The sequence below is a fragment of the Gossypium hirsutum genome, chromosome D05, assembly GCF_007990345.1.
Source record: "Gossypium hirsutum isolate 1008001.06 chromosome D05, Gossypium_hirsutum_v2.1, whole genome shotgun sequence".
Taxonomy (NCBI): Eukaryota; Viridiplantae; Streptophyta; class Magnoliopsida; order Malvales; family Malvaceae; genus Gossypium; species Gossypium hirsutum.
This window is the reverse complement of record NC_053441.1, coordinates 51,880,591-51,898,392: the sequence shown is the minus strand read 5'-3', so window position 1 is coordinate 51,898,392 and position 17,802 is coordinate 51,880,591.

Here is a 17,802-nt window from a genome sequence, read left to right as displayed (position 1 = left end):
GGAAAAAGTGTAAATATGAAAAAGTTTAGGGGCAAAATTATAATTTTTCCAAAGTTTGAGTCAAGGACTGTTTTGATAAATGTGAGTATTAAATAAGCTAAATTTGCTATTATAGATCAAGAATGATGAAATCTGGAGTTAGACCGGGGAAAGAAAAATATTGAAGACTAAATTGCTATATTTGATCGTATTTTGTACCGAGGTAAGTTTACGGTAAATAAATGCAATATTTCAATAATTATTAGTAATGTTGTTATTTTCCAGCAATTATATACTTATTTCATGAAATTATTTAATGTTGACTCAAGAATGAGATGACAAAGAATCAGTGTTAAAAAGTCTCGTTGAAACATTAGGAATATATCGGATACAAATGTCATGAAATTAAGGGTGCGTTTGGTTCGCTGTATTGGATTAGAGGTGTATTGGGATTAGAGGTGTATTGGATTAGAGGTGTAATAGCTAATCCACTGTTTGGTTGAATGTAATGGAATAGAGGCGTAATAGTAATCTTGTGTTTGGTTGAATGGAATAGAGGTGTAATAGCATAATGGAAAAAACTAAAATGACTAGAATACCCTTAGCATAAAATTGTTTTGGTAAATGATTATTGTTATTGTTATTTAAATTTTAATAAGATTATTATTATCAGTAATAAATATTTTAATCATATTTAAACATAATTATAATTAAATATATTTTAATTAAAATATATAATTTAATAAAATTCTTAATAATCAATATTCTTATATGAATTTACTCAAATCATAATATATGATACTATAAAATATAAATTAACATAATTATTAAATATATTATAATTAAAATATATAATTTAATAAAATTCTTAATAATCAATATTCTTATATGAATTTACTCAAATCATAATATATGATACTATAAAATATAAATTAACATAATTATTATTAAATATATTATAATTAAAATATATAATTTAATAAAATTCTTAATAATTAATATTCTTATATGAATTTACTCAAATCATAATATATTATACTATAAAAGATAATTTTAAATAATTAAAATTAAATATATTTTAATTAAAATATATGATTTAATAAAATTTAAAATAATTATAACTAATAAATTATCTTATATGAATTTGTATAATTTAATAATATATAATTTAAATAAATTTCTTATATGAATTTATACAATTTAAAATAATTAATATTAAATTTAATTTAATAATGATATATAATTTCATAAAATTACTCAAATCAAAATATAACTTGAGAATTATATTCTGGATAAACATAATTAACTTATATTAAGAAAAGGTTAGATGAAATAATCTTATATACAATCAATGTATCAAATATAAATTTTATAAAAATAATTGAGAGACAAACAAATTAAAAATGAGAGCAACTAGGTTTTATGTATATATATATGTACGTAGTCCATGTTAGGGGCTAGAGAATTAAGAGGCAAAGAGCTATATTGGTTTTGGAATGAAAAAATTGGTACAAACTGCAATAAAAGCTGAAATTAGGGGAAGAAAAAGCTAAAGTCCACAATGTAGGTAAAGGAATTGATTAATACAACAAACATAGATGTTTGTGGGAACCCATGGTTTATTTTTCAGCATCTGCTTATAATTTTGTGTCATTAAATTTATGATAAAAATTTCTTTTAATTCTTTTTTCATCAATTAATTTGGGGGTACCATTCTAGGCCAATGCCCACATGTCTTCATTTATTGCTATTATTTTGCTCTTTCATCATTTGTGGTTCTCTTGGTTACTTCCCCATCTTTTTAGGTACCATGAATATACCATTCCTTCATGCAAATTTTTATTTGAGCTTAGAGTTAGCACAATTTATTTTAATAATGTTTAAATTTGAACGAGATCTTTGAAAGTATCAAAATCGTTAAATAAAGATCATAATTGATATTAATACAAGAATTGGTACTAAAGTTTGATGTCCTTTTTAAATTATAACGATCTCATCATTTTTTGATCCATGTAGTACTCACATTTTTTTATATTAATACAAAAATTGGTACACCATTATCTTTAAGTATCAAAATATTTATCAAATACAAATAATAGATTAAAAAAGAAAAAACACAAGTACCAAATTATATATTGCTCCTTTTTTATAACAATATTATGTCCATGAATTTGTAATGTACAAGTACTTTACCTACAAGATTGAAATCATAAGGTCTTTGATATCTATGTAACTGACCATGTGTATGTTTAATTATTTTAGAAAAAATGGAATACTTGAAAGATATTGAAGTATCAGTATCTTCATACATATATCCAAACATACGCTACACATACATATTTCAAAAAGAGTGAATTGTAAAAGCAACATATAGGAAAAAAACTCTCTTAGTTTCATAATTCCACACCAACTTGGAGATCAAATTAGCAGTAAATGTACTTGGGTGTTAATTCATTTCAAACTAGTCGTATTAACACACATTCAATATTTATATATATTAAAACATAATTTAGAGAATAGAGGATCATTCACGAAATTAGTCTGTCTCCATTCATTTATCAGTGAGCAAACATTTCAAAGCATTCAAAGTTGAAGTAGTCAAGTCAGTTTTAAAGATGATTAACAAACCTGCTCCCTTCATACTTTTCAGTAAAAAAGATCGAAAAAGGTAAATTTCATAAATAAAAAAAATACATTAACAGATAATGTATGCATTTCTCATTATTATAGAAGGAATTACAGTTACCTTACCCATTTAGGCTCTAATTAACCTGCTAGTGCATCACTAATGAAGGTATCTCAACTTTGATTAATTACTTGTTTTCTATGTTATCAAGATACTGATGCAAGTGGTTTTCAAATTTCAACATCCTAATAACATGGTATTACCCAAGTTTATTCTGGTTTATCAGGTTTAGGTAAGATCAGAATGGAGACTCCATTGCACTCACCAAAGCAAGAAGGCAGGTAAAGGATAATCTGCAAGATCTCTCATATTCCCTATTTACTCGCTAGATACTTTTCCTAATAACAGTTACTTTCTGTGTCATATTGTTTCCATGAACTGCATACTTCATGAATCTATTTTCCATTTAAAATGGTACTTTTATTTGCAAGCAGCAATTAATTGATTCTCTAAATTCAAATTTGTGGTTTACCTACATCATAAAAGAAGGGAATATAAGATTTCCAAAGAAAATAAATATGTTTATCACCAGCCTGGAATTCTTTTTGATAGGTATGATATGATGTGCAAGAAAATCTGGTTACACTCCAAAGTTAATTTTTTGTTGAGGTATGGACTGGTAAAGTGCGACATTACTTATATAACTGATATGAGACATTTAACTGGTGTAAGATGTATTTGAGGTGTGCCTGAGAATAATCCTTCTATCATTCTTACAAATTTCTATCATTCTTACCACAGTATGCTTTTCTTAAGCCTAACCAACAACACAAAACACATCAACAAACAACAGACATCAGTATCAACAATATGCATAATAACACTACAATTCAATAGCCCCATCCATCCATATTAAAGCAAACAATACTATCAACAAACAACAGTATGCATTTCTTAAGCCTAACCAACAACAGACAACAGTCATCAATTCTTAAGCCAAGGCACCTTATCAACAAACAACAATCATCAATTCTTAAGCCTAATCCAAAAATTATTTCTCCGGAACGGAATGCTGTCCTATGCAGAAGAGTATACATGCAATCGGGGAAAACTACATTTCAATCAGACATGCAATACAAACAAAATAACCATGGAAAACTAACCTGTAAATGAGAAAATCAGGGCACAGTGAGATGAAAAAGAACTTGTAATGAGAAAAGAGGAAACCGATTACATGCAGTTACCGATTAATGAGAAAAGGGCACTAACAAGGCAGTGATTCAAATCTGCTAACATGCAGAAAAAACAAAAGACAGTAAGAAGGTTGATAGAGAGTTATAAACCTACCTTTCAGTTGCAATAACTCAGAAATCAGCAGAAACTGGCAAATCGGCAGAAAAGAAAAGAAAAGAAACAAAGGGAGCAAATCGACAGAAAAGAAAAGAAAATAAACAGAGGACAGAAAAGAAAAGAAAAGAAACGAAGGGAGAAAATCGACAGAAAAGAAAAGAAAATAAACAGAGGGCAGAAAAGAAAAGAAACGGAGGGAGCAAATCGGCAGAGGCTAGAAGGAACAGAAGAGAAACAAAGGGGAAGCTGATGGGAGGGTAAAACAGGGATGGTTTACTTAAGCGGCGCCTAATTTGGGCAAAAGGGATGGATTACAAATCGGTGAATTTCACCGATTAAGTCAGTAATAGATTAAAATGGTATTAGCAATACCATGAACCAAACATAGGAATAAGGGGGGATTAGGTGGGGCCACTGATTAGGGGTGTATTGGCTATGCCAATACACCCAACCAAACATAGTGTAAGGGAATGAGATCTCATGTAAAACCATGTATGGGACATGGCATTGGCATCATTGAGATTATGAGAGGTCCCATGTAAGACCATGTCTAGGACATGGTGTTGGCATTGAGATGAAAGGTCCCCCGTAAGACCATGTCTGGGACATGGCTTGGGCACCGATATGAGAACTCCCATGTAAAACTATATCTGGGATATGGCTTTGGCAGTGCAGGAAACATCCCATGTAAGACCATATCTAGGATATGGCATTGGCAGTGCAGGAAACATCCCATGTAAGACCATGTCTAGGACATGGCTTTGGCATGTTATTATCAGATAAGAGACTCGAGTATCCTTAGTATTCCAAGTGGTTCAACGAGCTAGTAAAAAGACTATGTTACATGAAAGTTCAGGTAAAAGCATGATAAATAGACTCAGGTGAGTTATAAAGATTAAGAGTATCTCAGTTATCAGTTGAGAAAAGAAATTTCAGAAAGGAAGGAGTAAGTTATAATCATGAGTTGTTTAAGCAAGCAAGTAAGTAAGCAAGTAAGAGAGTAAGTAAAGAAGAAAGTAAAGATCATGAGACTTGATGATAATTTATGAATACAATTATTTGTGACAAATGTTGTTATTTATTTACTTGTAAACTTACTAAGCTTTATTCTTACTTTCTTTATTTTCCTTCTTTCTTTTATAGTATCGCCAAGTCAGTTCGGGGATCACAAGGACGTCGAAGTTCATCTCACACTATCTACAGTTATCTCGGTATTATATGATTATGAAATGTGTAAAGTTATGGCATGTATAGGGACTTAGTCATTTTGAGTGTGTTCATATGATATGGCTAATAATTTTCTATTGAAATGGCTAATTAAAAACAAGTTTGGTATTATGGATGTTTAAATGTTGGTTAATACAAAGAAATTATAAAAAAGTAAAAATTTGCAATGAGACAGTTTTTAGACAACAATAGTGATGTGATTTTAAAAAATCACCAAAATTAGTAGGAAAGGAATTAGTGAGTGAATTAGATATATAATTAAATATTATTAAGTCTATTTTCATATGAAAGAAACAGTGCAGGGAAAGGAATTTTATATTATGAGATATTTTAATTTTAGTGTGACAGGGTCAAAATGGTTTCTAAAGTCCCCTATTCTGACTTTAGAAAATGATTAAAAATTGTAAAAAAATAATTAGGAGCTATAATTTATATTTTTTGATTCCTTAGTGAGTCTATTTTCAGTAGAAACAAGCAGTATCACCATATAAAGTCTATAAAATGAGATAATTAATTTTTAGTAATGAGAGGTCAGAACTGTCAAATAGTGAAATAGGGGAGACTTTAACTAATAAACTGTACTAATTGGCCAGCTCAAAAATTCTGAAAATTTTATGGTAAGAAGGTATATGAATCTAGTTTTGGGTAAAATTTATGGATCTAAATTTTGAGTTTTTTAACTCGAGTTATAATTAATTTAGTGACTACTGCGCAGGTGGACAGTTTTATTGTGAATAGTGAAATAAATTATTTTAATTTGTTTAAGTAATCGGAAAATTTTTAATGTTCCCGGTTTGGACTCGAACCATTTCTATTGCATGTTTTAAGGTCTCGAGGATCCTTTTAAGGGACATATTGACTGAACGTGAGAGAATTAATTTTAAAGGTGAAATTTTTATGCTCCAAATTAGTAAGTTAAGTTAGGTAACGCCTCGTGATAAAAAATTTCAAACATTTCATAACATATCAATATTCATAATAAAATCAATCAAAATCATACATAATGTCCCTTATACGAGCCCTCGAGGCCAAAAATACTCAAAACTGCAGGGGTCACATGGCCAAGAGACACGCCCGTGTCTTAGGCCGTGTGGGCATTCGAAATGGGGACACACGGTCATGTCCTAGCCCATGTCTGTGCCCGTGTAACTCACTGACTTGGGTCATACGACCAAGCCACATGCCCGCATGCTAGGCCGTGTACACTTCGAAGTAACCTCACACGCCCGTGTGCCAGACTGTAAGAGTATGCCCAAAGATCAATCATGAGATGGTTGTAATAACATACTTGATTTATCATGTTTATTAATATAAGGCGTTACCATTATTATTTCAGTTTCTTTTCTGTGTGTATAAATAAATTGTTTTATAATAATGTCCTGAGAATAATATGATTATTCTTAAAAGGTCCTTAGTCAAGTATTATTGTTGGCTAGGACAACAATAATGCATTAAGACTAACATGTAGTTGATTGATGATAAAGAGTTGTCATTGATATGGAGTGTCAAAATCAATGCATGAATATGTGTGTTAGAGAACAACATATTGGACTGACCCGCTATGAGTATGTTTATTGGATTATTATGTAATTGTCACAACATTACTCATAGTGATTAATATGTATATGATCCTCAGACTTGAGATCATCATTGTCCCAACATCGTGAGTTGTATATTTTGATACAGTCAAACGTTCACCATAATTGGTTGTTCTATAAAGGCTAATGTTGGATATACCACAATCTATGTAGAGGGATGGTTGATCAATATAAGATAAGTCCCTCCTACATAATGGGAGTAATATCTTAGGCCACTTGATTGAGTGAGACTAGAAATGCATGGCCATGGTCAAATAAGTTGATATGAGATGTCATACTTATTTGTATATCATAGTCTACTCAAGATATCAAAGAACATGGGATGGACTATGAAAGTGTGATTATTCCATGACTTGTGTCCAATCCAGAGATAAAGGGCTTAAGGATTAATGCATGAAAGGTTAATCACAAAAAGGTTATGTCGAATCATGATTTCTTATAACTTAGGTAGCAATGATGCATTGCTAAATGCCACTCATTGTTTGTAACATTAGAATCGTTCTAGTGTTATTGCTAACGTTACAAGAACCTATAGGGTCACGCCCTATGGTTGAAATGAACGGAATAAAACATAGTTGGTATTATGTTTGGTTGTCACATGAATTAAATTAATTATAGAATTAATTTAATTGGGTAATCAAATATCGAACATATTATATGTACAAGGTTTTTGTATACATAATGAGAACATAGTTCTATTAATATATGAATTTGGTTCATATATAAATTTAAATAAATATAGTTTACCGAAATCATTGTTATAATTAATGTAATAATAATTTTCGGTTTAAAACATTATTATATTTATTTATATTTTAATTATGATTATTATGTTCAGATAAAAATTTTATATATATACCAATTAAAAACCCTAAAAATAACGTTTTTTTTCTTGTGAGGTCTAGCAGCCGTCAAGCAAATTATTCTCCAAAATAGTTTTGGAGATTTTCTTCCGTTCATTGTCAAATTGGGTTGATTATGTAGAGGTCGGAATCATAAAAGGTTGTGGCTTGGTTCGATATTAGATCAAAGATCTCATTGCTGAGGCGTCGCTGTCTACTCAGATTGAAATTACGGTAATTTCGAAACCATTATTTCACCCCAATTCATTCCTCGCACATGGATCCATGGGTTGGATCACCGAAATTATTTTTATTATTATTAATTTTCGATGCGCCATGGGGGTACCGGCGTTCTAACACAGACCATGTGCTAGGCCGTGTAACAGCCTGACTTGCAACCCTTTAAAAGCTACAGGGGACACACACAATCATGTGTCAAACACGGTTGAGACACACGCCCGTGTCTCTGCCCGTGTGGACAAAAATAGACTATTTTACAAGTCATTTTTCTCACCCAAATTGGCATTTACCAACAACCATAATTGCACATACTTACAAGCCATAACATGGTTTCCAAATTAAGCATAAACAAACCTTAAACATATGATATAACATCAAACAAACAATATGCCCTTAGGCACCACAATTGACAATTTATAACATAACCAACCATATGTTCAATTTAACCAAATATCCAAACAACTTGTGTGCATACTTGCATTAATTTACCATACGAATCATACCTACTTAAATATCAAACTACCACAAATTTATCATAACCCAAGACACATATACCCTATGCACACTTGACCATCATTTTATCATTCATCATTTAACCACAAATCAAGCCACGTATCAACCATATTGAAGCAACTTATAAACATACCAAAATATGCCAAAACACAAGCCAAATTATATGGCCACAATTATAACAAAACATATAGGCCAACATTATCCAAATAGCCTATACATGTCATTATAACCAAACTTAAACCAACCGAAAGTACCGAGTGAGCCGATGGATAGTGTGATATAGCTCCGACAAGCTTCCAAACGAGCTTCTGATTCACTAAAAACACGGAAAATACACCGAGTAATCATTTAAGCTTAGTAAGTTTGTATAACATAGAATTTAACTTACCATTTAGTCACAATTAAGGTAAGTAAACATAGCATATCGCAACACAATTTGGCCAAATGCCTAAGCACATATTCACCAACATGTTAGCCATGTAAAACACATATAATAGCCAATAAACATGGATGAACATAACCACTAAGCAAGTTTCATATACATGTATCACCATTTCACGTTTCAATATATCATGTAATATCATTTCCATGTATTTCATGTATATACCTGTAATAGTTTGTATCGAACTCATATCATCTCATAACAGAACATTTCCCATTGAACAATTTAGAATATCGTTGGATACTTGGGATAGCTCACACATAGTGTGCTAAACTGTAATTCGATAATTCTTGTACATGTATGCTCATACGAGCTATGAATCAGTATGCTCTTACGAGCTATAGATCAGTAAGCTCATACGAGCTAAGAATCGATAATCCCTAATGACATGTCATTTGTATCCTACGAATTCCTAAGGTTCAAACGGGACTCAGTAATCGTCGTACGTCGTCGAATATGAAATCGGTATTTATACATGGAAATTATACAAATAACACACATATAATTCAATTAAAACATATAAATACTCAATTTAATTACACAACCTTACCAAGACGAGTGTACGTAGATACAGAGGCGATTAATCTGAGATTTTCTCTTTGTCTCGATCTAAATTCGTACGAGGTCTGACTGGATCTATACAGATAAATTTAACTCAATTTAATATATATTTAATTCAATTTAGTCCAACATATTTTTGGCAAAATTACCATTTTACCCCTATACTTTTAATTCCTTTGCAATTTAGTCCCTAAGCTCAGAAAATGAAATTCATACAATTTTACCCCTACCCAAGCCAAACCAATTTTTATACAAACTATTAGCAGCCAATATATTTCACAAGTTCACAAATTTTACCACGAATTTATCATATTTTTCAATTTAGCCCCTAATTGATAAATTCATCAAAAATTCCTTTACAAAAGTTGTTTATCTAACAACAACCATCCATTTTCTATCATCAAACTTCAAAACTCAAGCATGTTCATCAATGGTAAACCCTAATAGTAACAATTTCACAAATTAGTCCCCGGGCTAGCTAGATTAAGCTACAATGATCCCAGAAACATAAAAATAATTAAAAATGGATTAAAAATACATACCTAATTGAAAGAAATAGGAATGGCCGAATGAAGCTTTAATAAAAATGGTTTCTTGCTTTCATATTCATTTGGTTTTCTTTTAATTAACCTTTAATTACTAATTTCCAAAATTAACCTTTATAATCTTTAATAATTACACAAATGCCAAGCCATGCTCATCCACTATCAACATTAATAGGCTAATTACCATGTAAGGACCTCCACTTTAAAGTTCTATAGCTATTTAATACATTTAGCTATTAGAACTCAACTTTTACACATTACACAATTTAGTCCTTTTTATCAAATTAAGCAAATAAACGGTAAAATTTCTTAATGAAATTTTTATATGGTACTTCTATCATGCTGTAGGAAATAAAATAATAATAAAATATTTTTTTTGATTTCAGATTTGTGGTCCAAAAGCACTGTTCTAATTTAACTGAAAACGGGCTGTTACACAATTACCCAACCATTAATGTTGTAAACCCTCCATAATGCACTTATCGTCCTCTTGTACCCATTACAAATCCCATTGTTCGCCCCTTATTCCCACTCCTTGTTGTACCAACACGATCCCCACGAAACCCAAATCCAGCTATTACTTACCAAAAGCCACCTCATGAAACCCAAACAGTTTTTTATGATCATAGAGCTCATGCAATCATTATTCCCAAGATGGTATGACCTTAACACCTGTAATGGAATTGGAATGTGTAGGATAGTCGGTACGTCCCGTGGCACAGCGAAAAAATTAGTTCGGCGATCATCAACTATGGATTCATGTACGAGGAACGAATCAGTTGAAAATGAGTTGAAGATATACCTTTAGAATCTAATTTCTTTCACAATGTTGATTCCAAGCCGCAACTAAAAACGTCTCAACCTCTATATAACCCATTCAGTAAACAACGAAGAACAAAAATCTTTGAACTTTTTAGAGAGAATTCGAAAAGTGGCTGATAGACCTTATCTAATTTTCTTTTCTTTTCTTCAGTAACCTACACATAGAGGGACTCCCTTCCTTTTCTTTTAATATCACATGATAATAAAAAATGAAATTATTTCTTTTCCTTTTAGAGAAACATATAGGAAGTTTTCAAATATTATATTCTTTCCAAAAGAATATCAATTTCCATATTTTTATATTTGACTGAAATTATTATAACTATTTATATTAATAATTTTGGTACAAGTAGTTTGTACATATAATATGTTCAATATTTAACTATCAAATTAAATTAAATTAATAATTAATTTAATTCATGTGACAGTTAAACACATTACCAACTCTGTTTTTATCTGTTTGTTTTAACCATGGGGTGTGATGTTGTAGGCTCTTGTAACGTTAGTAGTAATACTAGAACATTTCTAAAGTTACAAGCAATGAGTGGTATCTAAAAATGCGCCATTTCTACCCAAGTTACAAGAACTTGTGATTCGACATAACTTTTTTGTGATAAATTTTTCATGTACTATATTCTTTTATCATTTATATCTAGATTGGACACAAATCATGGAATAGTCACACTTGTGTAGTCTAATCTCATATTTCTTGATATTCTAAGTAGACTACATTAAACAAATAAGTGTGATATCTCAGATCAACTTTTTTGAGCATGACCATGCATTTCTAGTCTCACTTCATTAGGTGCCCTAAGATATTGCTCCCATTATGTAGGAGGGACAAATCCTATCTTGGTCAATCATATCGCACTTCATATATTGTGGTATATCCAACATCAGTCTTTATAGTACAACCTATTACGGTAGACATTTGACTGTACCAAAATATACTACTCACGATGTTGGAAAAATGACGATATCAAGTCTGAGGATCATATATATAGTTATCACTATGAGTAATGTTGTGACTATTACATAATAATTATGGAAATATACTTATAGTGGGTCAGTCTAGTATGTTTCTCTCTAACACATACCCATGTATTGATTTTGACATCCCTATGTCAATGATAACACTTTGTCATCAATCAACTACACATTAGTCTCAATGCAATATTATTATCCAAGCCCACAATAATAATTGACTAAAGACCTTTTAAGAATAATTATATTATTCTCAGGACATTCTTATTAACCAGTTTATTTATACACATATAAAAAGAAAATGAAATAATAATGTCAATGTCTTATATTAACAAATAAGGTAAAACAAGCATGTGATTACAATCATCTCATTATTGGTCTTTGGGGATAATAGAATGTATAACAAAGAATTAGTTTAAGTCTGTTAAGGTGGTTAGAGTTGTTAACAGCTAGTGCAATTATTTATGTTTACAACTAACGTCTACTGCATTAAATAGCAAACTAATATCATTGTTGTAATCAAGAGAGTTTTCATGAAATGATTCTTTTCAATCGATTTTTTTGTTGTTTCAATTGATTGTTATGTTTTTCAATCAATTATTTCGCTATCTACTGATATCTTAACATGGTATCAAGAGCTGGGCTTTCTTGCTGCAAAATGTATTTGGTGTTGTACAACGATTGGAGATTCTTATAATTTTTATAGATCCAGAGGTGGTTCCAAGAAAAGGAAGTCCACAACATTCCTCAAACACGGGTGTACACACTGAACTAAGGTTGGCGTCTTCTTTTTCCTCTAAGAAGATTCAAAAATTCCCAAAGCACGATACTATCAAACTTGATGAGAATAACTTTCTCTTATGGGAGCATCAGATTCTTTTTGTTCTTGAAGGATATGATCTAGAAGGGTATGTTTTAGGCACAGTTAACACTCCTTCACAGTTCTTAGTCAATAATGAGGGTTAGTTAGTTAAGAATTCAGAATTTGTAGTTCATAAATAGCAAGACAAACTTTTAGTCTCCTAGCTATTATCCACTGTGACTAATGAATTTTTGGTGTATTTCACTAGTGCACATACTAGTTTTGAAGTGTGGACGACCATTGAAAGAAAGTTTGCTACCAAATCAAGCATAAAGATCTCTAGTCTACGTCATGCTTTATACTCTTAGAAGAAGGGTCAGCTTACCATAAAAAAATATCTTTTCAAGTTAAAAAAACACATGTGATAGTTTAATTGCAAATGGAAACATGATTTTTTATCAAGAATAAGTCAACATTATCTTGGCAGGTCTCTCTATTGAATATGAGTTTGTACAAGTTGTTGCATCAGCAACTCCAATGTCTTTAAATTTGTTAACTAGAAAGCTTCTTGATTGTGAAGCATCACAATTGGAGTTGGTTTCTAATGTTCCCATGCAAGCTAATTTAGTGAGTCAGCAGAAAAGTGATAGCGGTGTTCACTCCAAGTAGGCATCATTGAATGTCTATTCCAAGACTTATAATCAGGATTTTAAACAAAGCTCTAGAGGATGAAATAGAGGCTCTTATCGTGGAAGGGGGCATGGAGGTCGATTCTCTCGTTCTAGTCCTCAATGTCAATTGTGTGGCAATGTTGGTTATGTTGTGCAAACCTACTACTATAGGTTTGATGAAAATTTCTCTAGGGTATCTGATGTTGATCAGGGGTCTTCAATACCAATCAACTATCACCATCTCAATTGTTAGCATTGTTTTAGCCAAATGTCTCATTGTTCCAATATGCAGCGTTGTTGTAGTTTTACTATGCCAGTCACACAACAACCTTCTCAACTAGGGCCTCAAACCAACAGTCTCCAAGTTCACTTCCACACAAGCAATGATCAGGCCTAGTATCTAGACTCAGGAACAAAACTCATATCACTACGGATGTATCAACTTTCATAACTACATCAGCAGATACAACTACGAGTAAAGTGTCTATGAGAAATGGTGATTATGTTCTTATTACTTATATAGGTTCTTCTGCTATAAATGTTAGTTCTAGGGTTTTACAACTCAAGAATATTCTTTATGTTCCAAATGTTTGTAAGGACCTAATGCCAGTTGGATAGTTTGCAAAGGACAATAAGGTTTATTTTGAGTTTTACCCTTTTCATTATTTTGTGAAGGATATACAGACAGAGATCACTTTGCTAGTGGGCTACATGCATAATGGATTGTACAGGTTTAACACTTCACTTACAACACACACTTCTATTGGAGACTCATGTGTTTCTGGTGGCTCTTCTATTTCAAAACATGTGTACAATGTTGAGTTAAACAATATTGTTTACTTGTGGCATAAATGACTTGGTCATCCTTGTAATCAAGTTCTTACTCAAGTATTGCAAAACTATAATATTGTTTTCAATAAAACTAAGTTTTCACAAGTTTGTTAGCATGTCAATTAGGCAAAGCTCATAAGCTGCCCTTTTCTCCCTCGCTTATTCCTTTCCTTTTGACCTGGTAGTCTCAGATTTATGGGGACTGACGTAAACAAAATTAGATGGGTTTTCTATTTTACATTTCCTTTGCTGATATGTACAGCAGGTATACTTGGTTGTATTTTCTCAAGAATAAGTCAGAAGTCTTGGGGTGTTTCATACATTTTCATAAATATGTTGAAGTGCAGTTTGGTTGTCACATAAAGATTTTTCAAAGTGACTGGGGAAGAGATATCACTCATTCATAAAAGTGTTGTCTCAAAATGGTATTCAACATCGGATCACTTGTCCTCACACCTCATAATAGAATGTGTGGCAGAAAGGAAACACGGGCACTTTGTAAAATCGGGCATACACGCAGGGGTGAAACCAGAAATTTTTTTAAGGGGCCGAAATTAAATTGTATATTTTCACGATAGTAAAAATGCAATTTTACCATTTTAATAGCATGTATCTTTTATAATTTTTAAAGGATTAAATCAATTTTTTATCATTTTTGGGGGCCAAAGTGCAATTTTACCATTACAAATTTAAAATTTTAAGAGGCTTAAATAGAAATTTTCCATTTTAGGGGGGGCGGAGCCCTTTCCAGCCCCCCCTGGATTTGCCACTACTTACACGTTTGGCTCAAGCTTCTGTGCCCTTGAGATTTTGGTCTCATGCGTTTGTTCATGTTGTTTGTTTGATAAATAGACTGCCTACTAGAGTGCTACAAGGTCAAACTTCGTATGAGAAGTTTTATAGGGTTAAACCTACTTACTCATATTTTAAAATTTTTTGTTGTGCTTGCTTTCCCTATCTGAGGCCATATAATCAAGATAAGCTACAGTTCAGGTCGACATGGTGTGTTTTTCTTGGATACAACTCCCATCATAAAGGCTATAAGTGTATTGATGAAAATGGAAGAGTTTTTGTGCCTCGACATGCAGTCTTTAATGATACTCAATTTTCTTTTGCTTGTACTACTCAGTCAGGTTCTTTTTCGAGCTCAGCTTCACTTCAATAACATAGGAAATCTCGTATGCTTGTGGTGGTTTCTTCTAGACCTGGTTGTTGTAATCCATCTGCTTCTTGTGAGGTATCTTTGAATAGTCCTTTGCTTTCAGAAAGGTTACCTTCCTCTCATAATTCCTCTTCAATTGGCTCTAGTCACGATAATGTTTCAGTTCATCCTCACACTCCAAATGTTTCTCATGGTGAAAGTGAACAACTTGAGGCTCCAAGTGATAATAGAGGTAGCAATGTTCAGATTAATGCTAATGCAAACAAGCTGTCATCTCTATTTGTTTCTTCCATTATGCATCACATGAAGACTAGATCAATGAATGGGATATTCAAGGCAAAAGCGTTTTCAATAAGTTTGACTGAGAAAGAACTGCTGACCATTAAAAAAGCCTTCAAGAGTGAAGCCTAGACAAAAGCTACTTAGCATGAGTTCAATGCCTTACTTCAAAATCAAACTTGGGATTTAGTCCTTCTACCTGAAAATAGAAGAGCAGTTTGGGTGTAAATGGATTTTTAAGCTGAAAAAGAAATGTAGATGGATCTATTGCTAGGTATTAAAGACGGTTAGTGGTCAAAAGATACTTGCAAGAGTTCGGGATTGACTTTCAAAAGACATTCAGTCTTTAGTCAAACCAACAACGATCAGGGTTGTCCTCACACTTGTTGTTACCTTTGGTTGGCCACTCCGACAAGTTGACATTAATAATGTTTTTCTAAATGGAAATCTCGTTGAGGAAATTTACATGTTACAACCACCAGGATTTGAGCAGCATTGTGATGGTCAACAATTGGTGTGCAATTTGAAAAAGGCTTTGTATGGCCTCAAGCAAGCTCTTCGAGCATGGTTTCACAAGCTAAAGGAGTATTTGTTGGTTTCTAAGTTTGTTGTGTCAAAATCAGATGCCTCCCTCTTTTTCCACCAATGTGGGTCTACTCTTCTTTATATGTTGGTCTATGTGGATGACATTATTGTCACTAGAAACAATTCAAAAGTTGTGGATGAGTTCATTCAGTTGTTGGACTATCGGTATCCTTTGAAAGATTTAGGAAGGTTGAGTGATTTTTTGAGGATTGAATTGACCTATACTTTGAATGGAATTTTCCTTAACCAAAGGAAGTACATACTTGACTTGCTTTAAAGGTGTTTGATGGATAAGTCCAAAGGATCTCCTACTCCAATGGTTACTACTTGTAACTTATCAGCTCATGTTGGCAGTCCTGTTGAAGATAATTTTGTCTATTGAAGTATCATTAGAGCGTTACAATACATTGTAATCACAAGACCAGACATCGCCTTTGCAGTGAACAAAGTATGTCAGTTCATGCATAAGCCACTTGACCTTCATTTTGAAGTTGTCAAACAGATTTTGAGATACTTACATAATACCTTGGATCATGGGTTGATGTTTACTCCAATTTCAAAATTGTCCCTCGAAGGATATTTGGATGCAAATTGGGGAACTGACGTTGATGATCAAAGGTCAACTATAAGGTTTTGTGTGTTTCTAGGTGGTAATCATGTTTCATGGAGTTCAAGGAAGCAACATGTAGTTTCTCGATCGGCGACTGGTGCTGAATATAAGAGCTTGGCTCATGCCATTATAAAAATGATTTCGTTACAATCCTTATTGTTTAAGTTACATGAGAAAGTCAACAACAAAGCAATGATGTGGTGTGATAGTTTAGGAGCTATTGTTGTTGCAGAAAATTCGATTTTACATTTAAAGTTCAAGTATGTGGAGTTAGACCTATTCTTTGTCAAAGAAAAGATTGTTGCAGGAACATTTCAAGTTGGCCATGTTCCAAGTCAAGACCAAGTTGATATCCTCACTAAACCATTGTCAGTTGGATTCTTCACTAAGTTCAGAAATTAGCTTAGAGTTCTCAGCAGGAGTGACAAGTTACAAGGTAACAAAAGACAAGAGTCACCAAGGGGAATGTTATAGAATTGGGATGTACAACAAAGAATTAGTTAAAGTCTGTTAAGGTGGTTAGAGTTGTTAATAGCTAGTGCAACTATTTCTGTTTACAACTAACGTCTATTGCATTAAATAGCAGACTAATATCACTATTGCAATCAAGAGAGTTTTCATGAAATGATTCTTTTCAATCGATTGTTTTCACTTTACAATCGATTGTTTTGCTGTTTCAATTGATTGTTTTCACTTTACAATCGATTGTTTTGTTGTTTCAATTGATTGTTTTACTTTCCAATCGATTGTTTTGCTATGTACTAATATCTCAACAACTCCCAACTATGACTATCATTCAAGAAACCCTAAGCACACAATTGAAAATTTCAGTAGCCTTGAAATATAAGGTGCAAGGTCTATTAATATCGGGGAAAATAAACATTCAGCAAGAAAGTGTGCCTGATGTTAATTGCAATCCTCTATCCAATCATACTGGCTCAACCGTCGACGTCGTATTGTCTAGATGAGAAAGCCCCCTGAAATGATGAGTGGAAGAAATTACGTCGTTGGGTCGAATTTTTGATATTTTTAAAAGGGGGGATTGATTCAATAGGAGGATCTGCAAGCTGTTATGGGTAATGACATGAGTAGGGTCTGCAAATACCATAGGGGGCAAAGGGCCACTCAGCATA